The 14437-nt window shown below is 40.4% G+C and overlaps 1 protein-coding gene across 1 annotated transcript in view; it reads right to left on the reverse strand.

Annotated features, from left to right (window-relative positions):
- GHR (growth hormone receptor) overlaps positions 1–7721 on the reverse strand; it is a 120934-nt gene extending 113213 nt beyond the window's left edge. The window contains exon 1 of the mRNA XM_026865892.1: positions 7564–7721. The gene's annotated coding sequence lies outside the window, so the exon portion shown is untranslated. The remainder of the gene's footprint in view (positions 1–7563) is intronic.
- Between the last annotated feature and the right edge of the window lie 6716 nt (positions 7722–14437).

Here is a 14437-nt window from a genome sequence, read left to right on the forward strand (position 1 = left end):
CAGGGAAATTTTGGACATAGCACTGAAGAGCAGGCACTGAAATGAGGTGGCTGAATTAAGGTCTTAGACTTATCATTGTCAGTAGAGTCTTCACAGAAAGCAAGAAATTCAGATTATTAACACTGCATCATGTGAGTCCTCTTCAGCAACTGTAACAAACATGATGTCACCCAGACAGACCAGCCACCATGAGGTCATGTTTCTCATCTGCTGCTACAGCTAAATCCTGACCACCCCTGCCTGCTTAAAGTTTGTCTTTGGTTGCAGTCCTTGGCTGTAGAGCCATCAGGTCCCTTGACCCTGGATACACAAGACTTTGGGTCACACAACGAAGGTTGGCTACCCTGCAGGTGACCAAGAGCAGATCCCAATGTTCCCTTTGCCCGGGGCTCCAGCTGCCCCAAGGCTGCCCAGACTCAGCCCTGCAGCAAGGCTGGCAGCACCTGGTATGGGGGGTGGGGTGGGGTGAGGGGCTGTCCAAAGGCAGCTTCATGCCTGGCCAAAACCCACCTGGCTGCAGGCTGCTGCCAAAAGAAGCTGACTAGCCCTTCCAGGTGACAAGACAGCCCCCTGCCACGGGCTCCCAACCTCCCCTGCCACCAGACAGCTGTGGGACAAGTAGCATCTGCTCCCAGGAAGGAGTGCACAGGGTACACTGCAGTGCACACATTAAATGAGAGCCTCCCCCACTTAATCTGAGCATATATTTGCCTTTAATTTCCAGCCACAGCCTTCAAATGCATTCGCATCTGAACCCATCCTAAGTAGCCTGTGTATTGACATGTGCTCCACAAAGCTGAGTCACTCTTAACTGCAGTGACTCTGAAGATTTACCTTCTGTCTCAGGAACTACAGCTCTTTTGGGAGATAATAGGCTTCTGATTCTCCAGCACATTGTCAGGGTAGTCAAGTTGTCAACTGACAGTCAAGAGAGAATAAAATGCCAAGCAGCAAAGTGAATACCACCTGGGAAACTCATTATTTCACTGATGCAGTTTCTATTTACCACCAACCACAGCAGAGTTATTGTAGCTTGCCAGTAGCCTGTCTCGAGGGTCAGAACTGCAAACCTGGTTCTGTACACATGTGCATTTATGAATTTGTGTGTATAAAATCTGGTATGTAAACACCACATTTTCGTTTGGTAAAACATACCACAGTCTACAGAGTAGCTAGAGGGAAAAATCACACACTTACATGCTCTGAAAATAACCAAATATGCTTGATGACTAATTTCCAGTTATGAAATGTAAGAGTCTCATTCCTTCAGGACAAAATGTTTACTGATAATAAGAAATGAAGCAAGTTACTCTTTCAGAAAGGAACAAGTTAGTATGACCACATATTTATTTCTCCCAATAGTTTTCCACCTCAAAGAATAGTTATGGAGTCCTTTCAGCCGTGTGTTTTAAAAAAATAATCAAATATATTTTCCTGTCTACAAAGCACTCAGGAATATGCCAGAAAGTAATTAGGATTGACAAGCATATAATGACATGCGAGCTGCAAGCATTCAGTTTTTAGTCTGGAAAACAAAACACTTTAAAAGGATATGGAATGCTTTTGCTCCAGCTCTTTTATGCATAGCTGGCATGACTAATTTGAAAAATAAGGGAGCATATGCCAATCTACTTCTCAGGCAGAGTTCAGACAACAGAGACATTCAGACAGAGGAAAGAAGATCAGACTTACCACACCAGGGGGCTACACTAAATTTGCAGAGGAAGAACCAGCATATCAGAGGGCCTGTGGGTAAGTCTCCACAAAGAGACTGCTTTGCATCTGGGCCCTTCTAGATTCACATTTTTACTAAAGAGCAAGCTTTTAGCCATCCTGAGACTGGTGAAGAAGGGCTCATTTCCTGCAGATAGGTCATCATATGGCAGAGACCAGTGTTAGAAATTAAGATTATCTAAGAAGATACCTACTGGTGGTGTTCGGTTAAGTTTTTCTGGATTTATGAAAACAATTTTTAAATAAATTTGACACCATAAAGTGAATTTTCTGAAAGTATGCTGAATTTTGAACAAACACCTAGATTTCTAGTACACTATGGAAAATTTCAGAATAAGCGGATTTGCTAGTGAGTGACAGGAGGTGCCTATGGACACCCTGACTAGAAGGTGTCCTATAAATCTTACCAGAAGCAGAGTTCCTCAGGCTCAGTCTGCTGATGAATAACGTAGGAAAGTTTTACGATGGAAAGAAGTTGTTCCTTTTATCATGCAACTTGGCAGCAATAGTTTATTAACATATAACCTCTTCCAAATAATGCTGGCACTGTATTTCAATTACTTAGCAAAGTAGCTGTGCAGGATATTACTGTTCTGTGCCTCACAAAACAGGCTTGCTGCCAACTGGGTCATACAATAGTCAACACACCAGACTCCAGAAAAGATGCTAGATTTCTCCCGGCAGCACCTACCATTGAAACAAATACATATATTTAGTCAGCGTAGTGCTGGATTTTCAACTTCTTTAATAATGAACTGCTCAAGGGGTCTGATCAGCAGATAACTTTAATGGCCTGACTTCATACTCAGACATGAATCTTTAATTCATGTAAACCTTTCAGCTCATGCTACTTCCAAAGAGAACTCCTTGAAGAAAAGAAAAAGTTCCCTGGACTCTTGGGTTGGATACATCACCTGTGACATACAAGCAGCATCTGGGCTGTTACTAATTCCGAGAGTGCATAAAAACTAAGAGCACAATACATTCAAAACAACACCCAAACACTCAACCAAGTATTCCCCTGTTCTAAGAGGAAAAAAAGTAAAAATAACAGAACAGCTGTAGTGGTTTCTTCTATGGTTTGGAAACCAATGACATGAATGCAGGCTCTGAAGGCTTACGTCTGGCTGAGGTCTTTCTGAGCAAACTTGCAGTCACAGCCAGGGATATGGCCCTGTTCCTAGCCACAAGCTGCATATCGCTTCCAGGAGCTACTGCTTGGGAAATGCAGACCAAATCTTTCACTCTGATCCTACAGTCTATGCTAAAATCCCCTTTTCACAGCTACATTAAACTCCCAAATGAAAGATGCTTGTATGCATCCCCAGAGCTAACGGGATAGGTGAGAAACACTTTCCTCATAAATATCATTCCTACCTGCTTGCTTGTCATTCAAACTGTAGGATAGTCCACAGAGTGTTAATAAACCCCTACAACAACTGTACTGATAATTAACTCTGAGTAACTTCAGAAAACTAACCCCGGAGTCGTGGCTGCTGTTGTCTCTCATTCAGCATCTGGCAACAAGTGATTCCACTGAGTAATCGGCAAAACGTGGAGACCTTGTTTCGAATTTCCTTCACATCTTCTCAGTGACCAACTGTATTAACAGCTGAAGATGAAACACTAATGATGTGGGTCTCCCTTGATCCCATGGTAATTATTTCTAATGGTATGCATGGCGGTACTTTACCGTTTTAACATTTGCTTAAATTTATTGCAATTAAGTGACTGTGTTCTACACAGTGACTTGCTGGTAAGAAGAGGAAGAAGAGCAGCCACTATTTAACATCCATGGATATGTCTCTGGGAAAAAAAACAACCTGAAATACTAACACTACAAAAAATACATCCAAAGTTTGTAATGCTATCTGCAGAAAGTACCCTCCCTCAGAAGGGAGTTACCAGGATGGTTCTGAAAGCATCATCCCTCACCCAGCAGACACACATGGACCTGCAAGGAAAAGGTCAAGAGAATATAAATGATTCTTTCTGCTTGTTTTTACTGTTTTGAATGACAGATCAACATAATAAATGGCATTAGTCCTTTTCTGTACTAACTGAAGGGCTCTCCTAAGGCCAAGACAAAGGAATGAATGGTAAAAGCAGTAGGGATCAAAATTCAAGGCTCAAAGCCAGAGCTGCCAATACGCAACTGTTTACAATGTAGAACATCCAGAAAGGTCTGTCCTGTTCATCTAGAAGTATATACCTTCCATCCTTGATCTACTGTGTTAGAATTACTGTCCACTCTTTATGTCTCATAATGCATACCAGAAAGTTTACGCAAGGTAAAGAATCAATGCTAGCCTGTTCAATGTGCTTTCGGTGGTTTTTGGTTGTTGCTTTTCAAATGCCTGAACTCCATTATTATTTGAGTGACTACAGCACTTAGATCGCCAGTGAGCTGTGCTATGAACTCCACCAACAGAACAAATCACAGATTAGCATTCATCTTTCCCCAGAAGATGTCTGCTTTCTGTCTAGTAATTGTCATAATGAATACAGTTGCTTGTTCAGGCTTTCTCCTATTCTCTGTTAGCAAGCTTCCACCTCCACTGGTGCCACAATTCCACCAGCTTCTGCAGCTCTACTCTCTTAGGGACTGTTGAGGTTTAAACCCATCTGGTAGTCAAGCACCACACAGCTGATTGCTCACCCTCCCCACCCCCAGGGAATGGGGAAGTAGGTTGGAGGGGTACGGGTAAGGACACTCATAGGTTGAGATAAAAACAATGTAATAACTGAAATAAAATAAAAATAATAATGATAATAATACAAATAATAGAAAATACAAACAAGTAATGCACAATATGATTGCTCACCAACCACTGACCTATGACCAGCCCATTCCTGGATAGTGATCCCAGAGAAGACATAATCCTGAAACCACGATCCCAGAAGTCAGAGTGAGCTCCCTGATCAACTATATACTAAGCATGACATTAGATGATACGGACCATTGGCCAGTTTGGGTCCACTGATCTGCCTACACTCCCTCCCAGTTTCTTGTACACTAGCAGGACATGAAAAGTTGAAAAGTTCTAGATTTCTTAGCAACAACAAAAAACATCAGTACATTATCAACATTCTTCTCACATCAAATTCCATACTGAATTCAAAACACAGCACTACTCTAGCTACTAAGGAGGAAAAAAAATTCTTCTATCCCAGCTGAAACCAGGACAGGGACACTTAACATGTGGGCTTTATCCTCTGCTGCTTCTCCTGTACTGGTACCAGAGGAAGCCAATTGCTGAGTTCACATACATTAGCACAAACTCTGAGAGACTTCAGTTTCTGGTCAGCAACAGCCCAGGGAGAGGGGCTGGGGTGGAAGATGGGTGGCACAGGGGCAGCTGCATGTGAGGCTGCTCAATAGGCAATCGAAGCCCTGGCTGCTGTCTCCTCCGGCTGAGCACAGCTCAGCACTTTCCCCGGAGCTGTCTGGCAGCACTCCATAAGCCACAGCTTGTGAACAACTGTGCTGCTTCTGACCGGGCATTTTAATAACATTTTTTAAGAGCACCTATCTGTATTGCTAAGGTAGGGAGTAAGCAGAGCATCTGGAAAATACCAACCTACTAGGATATGAAAACAACATCACAAACACAGTTTTGCCAGTACCCACCAGAGCCACCTTGCCAAATCCCAATGATGTGGCAAGAAACAAAGATTGTTCATTCGTCCTGTAAAAGAAGATTCTGTGTCACCATCCCTGGATGCGTTTAAGGGTCGTCTGGATGAGATGTTCAGGGATATGGTGTAGGGAAGACCTCTGTCTTTTCCAACCTGAATGATTCTGTGATTCTGTCAGTCCTTCCATGCTTTCTTTAAGCCATACAATTCAGAAAATCCTACCCAAAACTGAAAGACAGCTTTCAGTCAGAAGAGTTGGAATAAAGTGAAGGAAGTAACTTTGCTAGGTCTATTAAATACAGCGATAACATAAGGCTCAACATGAATTGTATACAATAGAGAAAGAAATGCAGGAGTTCAATATTTTTCTTCTTTATGAATTGTTCTGGTAAAGATGTGCTGAAATTTGACTATATGTGCTGTAAACTGTAGATCATCATTCTGGTATCTGGCTTTATCAATTACTTAATATGACTGCTTAAAAACAGTCAGAAGAAAATAAGAAAGCCTCCTACAGAAGCATCTGCAAGTAATCTGCTGCCTTCTCCCTCATGGCCGGTATTAACACTGACAGAACAGAGTTTTAAAATGTTCCTGTCACCCTGCTCCATCTGTTACTCTGCACCCTCTGTGGCAGACTGGGTCATGGTAATTCTTCCACAGAGTAAGAGTCAATAACTCTAATGAATGTCACCCTACTAGGCTACAGAGGCTTTCAACCTAGAGAACCTATGAACAAGGACAACATAAAGGATGTTTATATGTACTGTAACATAAACATAAGACATTTCTAGAAGGGTTTGTATCCTGCTAGAAAATGTTTAAAGGTTAAAAATTAAATTAAAAAAAAAAATTGACTAAACCCATTCAACCCTTGCTCTCAGCTGAGAGAAGGTTTTGGCATGTGGTTCTGGGGCCAGAGGAGGCTGGCCACCATGGAGCAAATGAAAAGCACCATGAACAAACAGCTGTGTGACCTGCAGATCCAGAAGCCACAGCTGAGGTCACTGCTCTGCAGTACTGCTCAATGTGAATGGGAATGAATGTACTACTTGTGCCAATATCTGGTCAGTGCAGGTGTCCAAGAAACAGAGGGTGGGAGGAATGATTCTTCTCTTGCCTGTAGAGAGCACAGTTCTGCTTCATATGAACAGGATTACCAAGCCACAGCCTCTTGTCAGATCAGGCTCCTTGGCAGGAACCTTTTAAAATCAGTTTTTAAAAATCCAGATAAATAACTAACTAGTGAGATACACCTCCTCTGGTTTACTCCTAGCAACAAACGGTACCAGTAATTTTTATTGACATCTTACATTTTTTTTCATACTTCAGCATCAGTAAATAAAACAAAAATTGCAATATAAACAAACAGTATGAGTACCAATTGCTTACATTTAAAATGACTTGGTGAAAGACATCAGTTGTTTGATGCAAAAATAGCATCTTTCTATTCCCTGTGAGCTGTGGCACTGACAGGCTCCTACAGAACACTGCCACCAGTACACCATTTGGAAAGCATGGCAATGCAAGCCTCTCATAAAATGAGTCCTACACTTCCAAAAACATTTCTACTCCTACCAGAGCTCTACCTATAAAGTTACATGATTTTTATAATAAGAAAAAAAAATTAAGAAATCAGTATGAAAATATACTTCTGGGTACAATTCAAGTTACATTTGAGTTTTTAAATCATCCTGAGGGGTTTGGGGGTTTTATTGTGTTTTAGTCCAGCCATCTCAAACATCCTTAAATAAATTATTATACCTAAGTCTTAAATGTGTCCTTCTGATTACTTTTTGCTTACATAACATTCAGTTTTCCCCTTCAGACAGTGGAATCAAACAGTTCAGAGTCTATAAATTCAGTCTTTCCAATATCATTCAACAGTTCCCCAGGCTTTCATGTCCTCGTCTTTCTACTTAAACATATTCCATTTTGTTTCAGAAATGGTCCACAATACAGTCCTTCTCTCTTGATCTCTCACACCATAAAACCTCCTCTCCTTTTCTGCATGATTTAGCGAACTGAAACACCTATAGAACATGTTTGCCCACTGTGGAAAGCTTCTTCCCTCTTCTACTCTGAGATCTCCTGTGGTTAACCAGGCTCTTGGGTTCCTTAAGGCATGAAATAACATTCAAACGATAGGCCAAAATTCTTAAAAAAATTAATTATATCTGACATTCATACCACAGCATACAAAATGGGAATATGACTACAGAAGCTTCTGTGTGAAGATCTCCATTATATTGTTCAGTATCAATGTGAACAATTAGTCAGGAGTTGTCTCTCTTCCTAAATCCTATGTCCTTTCTTTCTGATGGATGGACTTTTTATTCACACCGGATCCATAAAGCTCCCTTAGCTTCTTACAGAGAGAGCAAGCCCTCAGTATGCAGTAGGAGAACAGGAGAGGAAAAGGGACCTGCAACGATTTTCACAATACTTTTGATTACTTTAATGAAACATTAATTTTTCTTATAATTGCAAAAAAGCAATAGAACAAGCTAACAATAAATGCTTGGGCTCAACAGTACAGTGCATTACTTTTTCCACCATGGCATTAAATGCATTTATCTATGCCACAGGCTGGATCAAAGATAAAAGGGCACATACTGCTTATTTCCCTTGAAGGTCAGATACAAGTTCTACACACTTATATGCAATAAACCTGAAAAAAAATCAATGAGCTATAAAGCATCTTCATGCAAGTATCCTTGCTCTTCTCCTTGCTTTGATACAAGTTAGCCAGGCCACTCACACCACTTAAAACAGGTGAATGTCATCCTGCTGGCATTCCTGTGGTCAACCAAAGCCTTAAAAATGATCAGACAGTATCCACGATAGTTAACACACCCAGTGTGACTTGTGGTGGATAAATTACATGCCACTGAAAAAAGTGCATCTGGACACAGTACAAAGAAATTAATTCTCTCGAAGCTACCTATTATTTCAGGGAAATCAGCTATTCAAGCAAAATACTTACCTAGGAACCAGCAGTAATGAGGTGCAGGCTGCCTTACAACAGTGACTGCTTTTTTGAAATGGTTTCTGAACTGATATGGCCATCCTTATTAAATGCACCTTACTGCTGGAAGATATCAGAGCTCATCACATAGTTCCAACAAAAATAGCCTTCCTCACAGGGAGGTGGAGGGGCCATTTCTCCCCATCCCAGGCTGCAGTTCCTCCGTGCCGTACACACTGTCCTGCACCAGCAGAATTGGCTGACGTACAGAAGGCCAGCAGTGACCATATCACATAACAAGCACCTCTCCTTTGCAGTGTTTGTTACTACCACCCAGCACAAGCAGATCTAGAGACTCACTGCTGCTCTCCAAAGGTCTGAAATCACAGCTGAAAAGTGTAAAGTGCCATCTCACACACTCTCTCTGATCCTACTCCAGTAATGCTGCAGCCACGAGTAAGAACAGTTCATCCACACGTACCAGACCAGCAGGCTGGTGCTGTTTAGTCAAGTCTGAAAAGTTTCAGCTGCATGAATTTCAGTTAAGTGTGCAGATGAGCCAAAAATTGCAAATAGATTCAAGAAACAGCAGGATTTCCCACCAGACACTGCAAATCATTCTTTCTGGTGGCTCAACTCGCTGCAGCAAGCATGGTCCTACTATTGTCCCCACAAAAGCCAGGGCTCGAGCTCTAAGATCAAAGCCCCAGCATAAGTACAGCTCACTAGGATTGATCTGCACGTGCTGTCGAGTCCTGATCACCCTGTAAATCTGCCCTGTTTACTTAACATCTCAGTCCTTAGAGTTGCTCTGTGCCCAAATTCAAACTGTCACAGTCATTACAAAAGCGGTGGTTTTCTTTGGGGCTTCCTTGCAAGTATAAGTTCCATGGTGAGCCATAGAAAGTAATCAAAGCCAAATATACTGCAGCTCACTGCTTCTCTCCTGCTTTTCTCCTCTTGATCCTCATCCCAGTCCTTCCTTACTCTAGGTGGAACAGATAAAGCTTAGTTCCAAATGTAATCACTATCAGTCCTTTTCAACCCATGTGAAGCAAGGGACAAGAACCACCATCTAAAAGGAATCTTGCTTTCTTTTTACAGCATCACATAAAGTTACTATCAATCTCATGAACAGTCAAAACACCAAACAGTTCAAGCTTTTTTGGATGAAAACAATACACAAGGCATGGCTCAAACCAATTATAAAGTAGGTTCATAACACAGCTCTTGAGCAAAAACAATTTAATAAGCATTCGGTACCAGATTCAAACAATATTTGCAGTCATGTGATACAGGAGAGCCCACTGCACCAATTCATTCTCAAAGTAACACTGACATGAATTCCTACGTGTGTGTGTGTGTGTGTGTGTGTGTGTGTGTGAAAAAGGCAGACAAAAAAAGGAAAAAACATGAAATACAGCAGAAATCAGGCTGGTAGCTGAACATTTGAGATCAGCTGGGAATAAGTTACGCAGTTTGTGAAGTGAAGCAAAAATCAGCTAGCATGCTCATTTAACTGAGACAGCTGAAATAAAATGTGTTGGTTCATTCATTCTGTTTCTCCTGGCCTACTGACTCTCTTTCATGGTCAGACCATTGCTACCCAATTCCCAAACTCCAACAGATTCAAAGGGAGATTTTTGGCTGTGTCAGTAAGGTTGCAGAGATGAACCACATAGAGCTTAAACCCCAAACTGTTGCATCCTGGTCAGGCAGACAGACATACATCTGTTCACAGAACTAACACAAGTACGGTTTCTACCTACAGGGTACCATCAACGCAACCTAGACTTCTACTGGAGTATGAAGCCAGCCCACTGGGATTTGATCGAACCCAGCATTTTATAGGTGCAGCAGATTTCCAAGGCTACAAACAGCCATTGGATGAGCCCACCTGGAGAGAAACCAGCAAAAAACCTTCTGTTCTCCCCAAATTCTAGACTGGCCAGCCTTGAAACAGCACCTCTGCAAACACTGGAGCACTGAATGACTATATCAGGATGCCCAGAACCACAATGCCATGACAGTCTGGGGCGCAAGCCAATAGTCAGTCAGTACAGTGCTGGAATAGCTCCTGGTAACAGGTACGGATTTGATTTTTGTACTATTTAAAGTCCAGGTTTTACCAATTTCATTTTCTCCCAAAGCAATAAAACTTCAAACTCAACTTAAGCACTTAAATGATGCAACATGGCAGTTGTAATTAATAACCTCTTTCCAACTACCCCTCAGAGCTGTTGTGTGTTAGCTGCTGACAAACCTGTATTGCAAAAAATTACTCTTTAGAGCATATAAAAAAATCACTTTATGTTTGGGCTGACCATTTATAAACTGAGTTTGAAGACTGTAATGGATTTATGACAGTATTTAAATAGCTTTTCAAGTTCTAAATGTTAATTATCTCCATCCCTATTATTGTCAAGTGTTTAAATGGTACCCAAATGCAACTGATTATTCAGATTTATGTCTTCATACATTATCTCTGTTCTAGGATTACAAGCAGTAAGCTTATTAAGTGATCAGAGACAGAAATCTTCTGCCTTAATGAATGTAAAACTGGTGAAGCATCTTCTCTTTTCACACTGAGTTCAGTTTCCCACATTATGCACTACCCTAGGTAGCCACCTGTGCCTGATGCACTGGCCTAGCAGGTCTAGTACTGCAGTACCCTAATGCTGTGTGTCTCTCTGAATGGCTATAGAGAAGGAGAGACAGGGAACCATAACTCCTCCTTCAACACCAGAAGAATGGGTACTGTGTCTACTCTCTTAATACAGAGAGATTAAAATTTTCTGCTAAATTTACCAGAGCTCCGTATCCTCCCACCAGCATTCCATGCACAGAGTTTGTAGTCTCCACCACATTTCCAGTATCCTCCATGCAGCCCTGCGTGACTGTCACTCGTACGACCATGATCCCAGACAGTAGATCCCTTCCACAAAACACAATCACTAGTTCAGACATGTAGCAGGACAAAAGATCACATTGCAGACTGTATTGTTACAAATAGAAGTATCTTAATAACTCAAAGTTATAAAACTGAGCATGATTTAGAAGATAATGGATGTTCGCAACACAGTCAGTGGATTTTTTGGAAAGCCAAAAAACTAACATAAATGTGATCAGCAATGTAAGTATGAATAGCATGACAGATGGAGTTTTAAAGCTCATAAATGCTTGATTACTGCTATAATCCTTCAGATACTGACTACATGGATGACAAAGTGGGACAACTTTACACCTTAAAGGTTACTCTGAACCCAGTCCAGTGCCTGTGTGCACGCAGCTACACATTTAATACAAGTAACTCATGCATCAGTTACCATTACTGCTTGAAGCAGAAGACTGGCCAAGGGTGTTTTCCAGCAGTTATTCCTTCAGTAAAAACAATTTTAATATTCGTTTACATCCTCACTCAAACAGTAAGGAAAATTACCTTGTTTAGTTAAGACATTAAGTCCCATCCTATTGCAAACCACCTTGCTACTGTGAAGCATTTCTGAAATTTATATTAACTTATGAATGAAAAAAAAATTTCTGGTGATGATTCTCTTTTCAATAGAGTATCTTTTAAGGTCAACAAAATACCACACAAATTTATTTCATAATTTGCAGTAAATGTGACATGGGCAACATCCATCTCTGTCAGGCAACACCTTTACAATTTACTGGGGAAAAAAAAAAAAATGTTTCTTATACACTGAGAACCAGCTCTTTGGTAAGAGGATGCTTGTTACATCTCTCACAAATTAAAATGACACCCACCTCATACAAAGAACTTAAACTGGGATTCATATACTATAAAGAAAGATTTCCCTTGTGATAAACAATTTGAGCACAAAGTGTTCCTTCAAGTCCTGACATAAATCTCTTCCTGTCAAGCGAGTATCTCGTTGCGTCAGTCTTTCACCTTCACCATGACTGTAGCAGCAGCCCTGCCACCTCTGCCTGCTTTACTCGCACTGCCCTCTTCCCAGAATTACCATTCCAGCTCCACTGGGCCAAAGATTTGTCTTTCCATCAGATAAATATAATATCTGGTGAAAAAATAAGGAAGATCCTTTTTTTTAAAAGGAAACCAACCCTCTAGCAAACCCATCATTTAGGGACTCCCATGTGGACTGAGCAGACTCATTATTGCACTGTTGGTATCCTTGCCCTTCCTTTACTCACCAAGTTTATCCCCACTTCTTGTTATTCCTGTAATTTTAATTTATTTGCAATGCTTTGAGAATGTTTTGACACCTACCTTAAGATTGCAAGAGCTTCAACTGGGCTGAATGCAAGTGCTGCTGTGTCTGATAAAACTGTTATTTTTTAAATCAGACAGAAAAAAAAAATAAAAAAATCAGAGCATCTCTGCCTATGTTGCTTTCTCAATGACAAATATTACAGCTTCTATTTTGTTCATGGAAAACTGGTATTTCAAAGAAGATACAAAATATTATATTTATTCAGTTCCATGCTCCCATCAGTAGTTCGAGATAAATACTATCTTTGATAAAAATCGATTTCTGCAGCAAAAGGAAGTTTCATGTGATAGGAGCAAGGCCTACCTCTAGTTTATATACACATAAACAGAAATGTACATATAGTTGAGGGAAAGAGACCCTGTGAGTGAAAGCTATACCCTAAAAGGACCAATATATATTATACTTTCTCCGTCTCCAAATCACAGAAAAGAAAGGTACCAACCCAGAAATAAGGGAATTGTCATCAAAGATTTATTTCAGCTTCTACTGAAAACAAGCACAAGAGCTCACATATAGTAGCACGTTACTTCAGTTAGTAAAAACATGCAGAACTGAGCTCTGCACATCTGCCCAACACACCCAGTGTGGCACAGACACCCCAGTGCTCTCTGGGAGCAGTGCTGCTGTGCTGCAGAAAATAACACCTCTATAGAGCCCCCAAGTTTATACATTTGCATGCTGCTGCACTGCACTGTGCAGATACATCAACACCAGGAGATAATGAAACAGCCCATGGTAATGAAAATAATATTTGATCATACTCTGAGAATTTGTCTGCAGAATATTTGGGGGGGCACCTATTCTCTATACATTACAGTAAGTTTCAGCAGTAATTTTCATATATTTAATAAAAGTACCACTACCATTTACTGGCAATTTGAGAAACGACTCCCCAGAAGCACTGCAAGATGTCTTGTTTGTCAATCCTTTCTAATTACTAAAACATGCTAATGTCCTGAATTAACAAGGCAAGCAGCAATTCTAGTAATGTGAGACTCAGACGTGGTGGTGATGAAAGACACCACATTACTATTTAAACATTTCAAGCTGAGTAACTTTCAGTAATATTTATATTTATCCCTTGGAGCCACAAAATGTCTAAACTGCAATCTAATCTCAATATTTAAAATAGCATCTTTTAAATAAGCACTGGTATTTAAATAAATCTTACCAAATCTCCTTATATTGATTCTATTCCCAACTACATTTTCATCACTGATGTGAGCAAACAAGCCTATGCTACACTTAAAAATCTTTCAGATTTAAGTTAAGAGTCTCTTTACCTGGTAAATAATTTCAATTTTTCCTGTCAGTAAACACTTGCTTAAAGCATTTATAAAATGGGATCCAGCTCCAACGGCAGGCTACAGGGTTTTTTTAATTGCTTCATTCTTATTTCTGATTTAACCACTAACAGAAAGATGACCAGGTGTGGGTCTTTTGTATTTGCTACACGAGGAGGAAAGTGAAGCGGTGACTTAATACAGTAAATTAGTAACACACCAGATTCTTACCGAGATATACACTACTGAAAAGATAACTAACGCACCTCCACGCACTTGATCTCTAAAATTAGCCTCGTGAGAGTTGTAATCAGTACCACTGCTGTGCGAAAATATTCTGCAATAACACCCTCTTTTCATATACTTCTGCTCAGAGAATTTGCAGTATTTATTTTTACAAATATTCTCAGTTTTTTTTCCTGTGCAATACTTACAGCAGACCACACGCTAAGAAATGTAATCAATTATAGATGGCATAAAAAGTTTGGTTTGGGTTTTTTGTGCGTTTTTTGTTTTGTTTTGGGTTTTTTAAAAAAGAAAAAAAAAAAAAAAAAAAA

Source organism: Athene cunicularia (assembly GCF_003259725.1).
Source record: "Athene cunicularia isolate RWA chromosome Z unlocalized genomic scaffold, athCun1 chrZ_part1, whole genome shotgun sequence".
Lineage (NCBI taxonomy): Eukaryota > Metazoa > Chordata > Aves > Strigiformes > Strigidae > Athene > Athene cunicularia.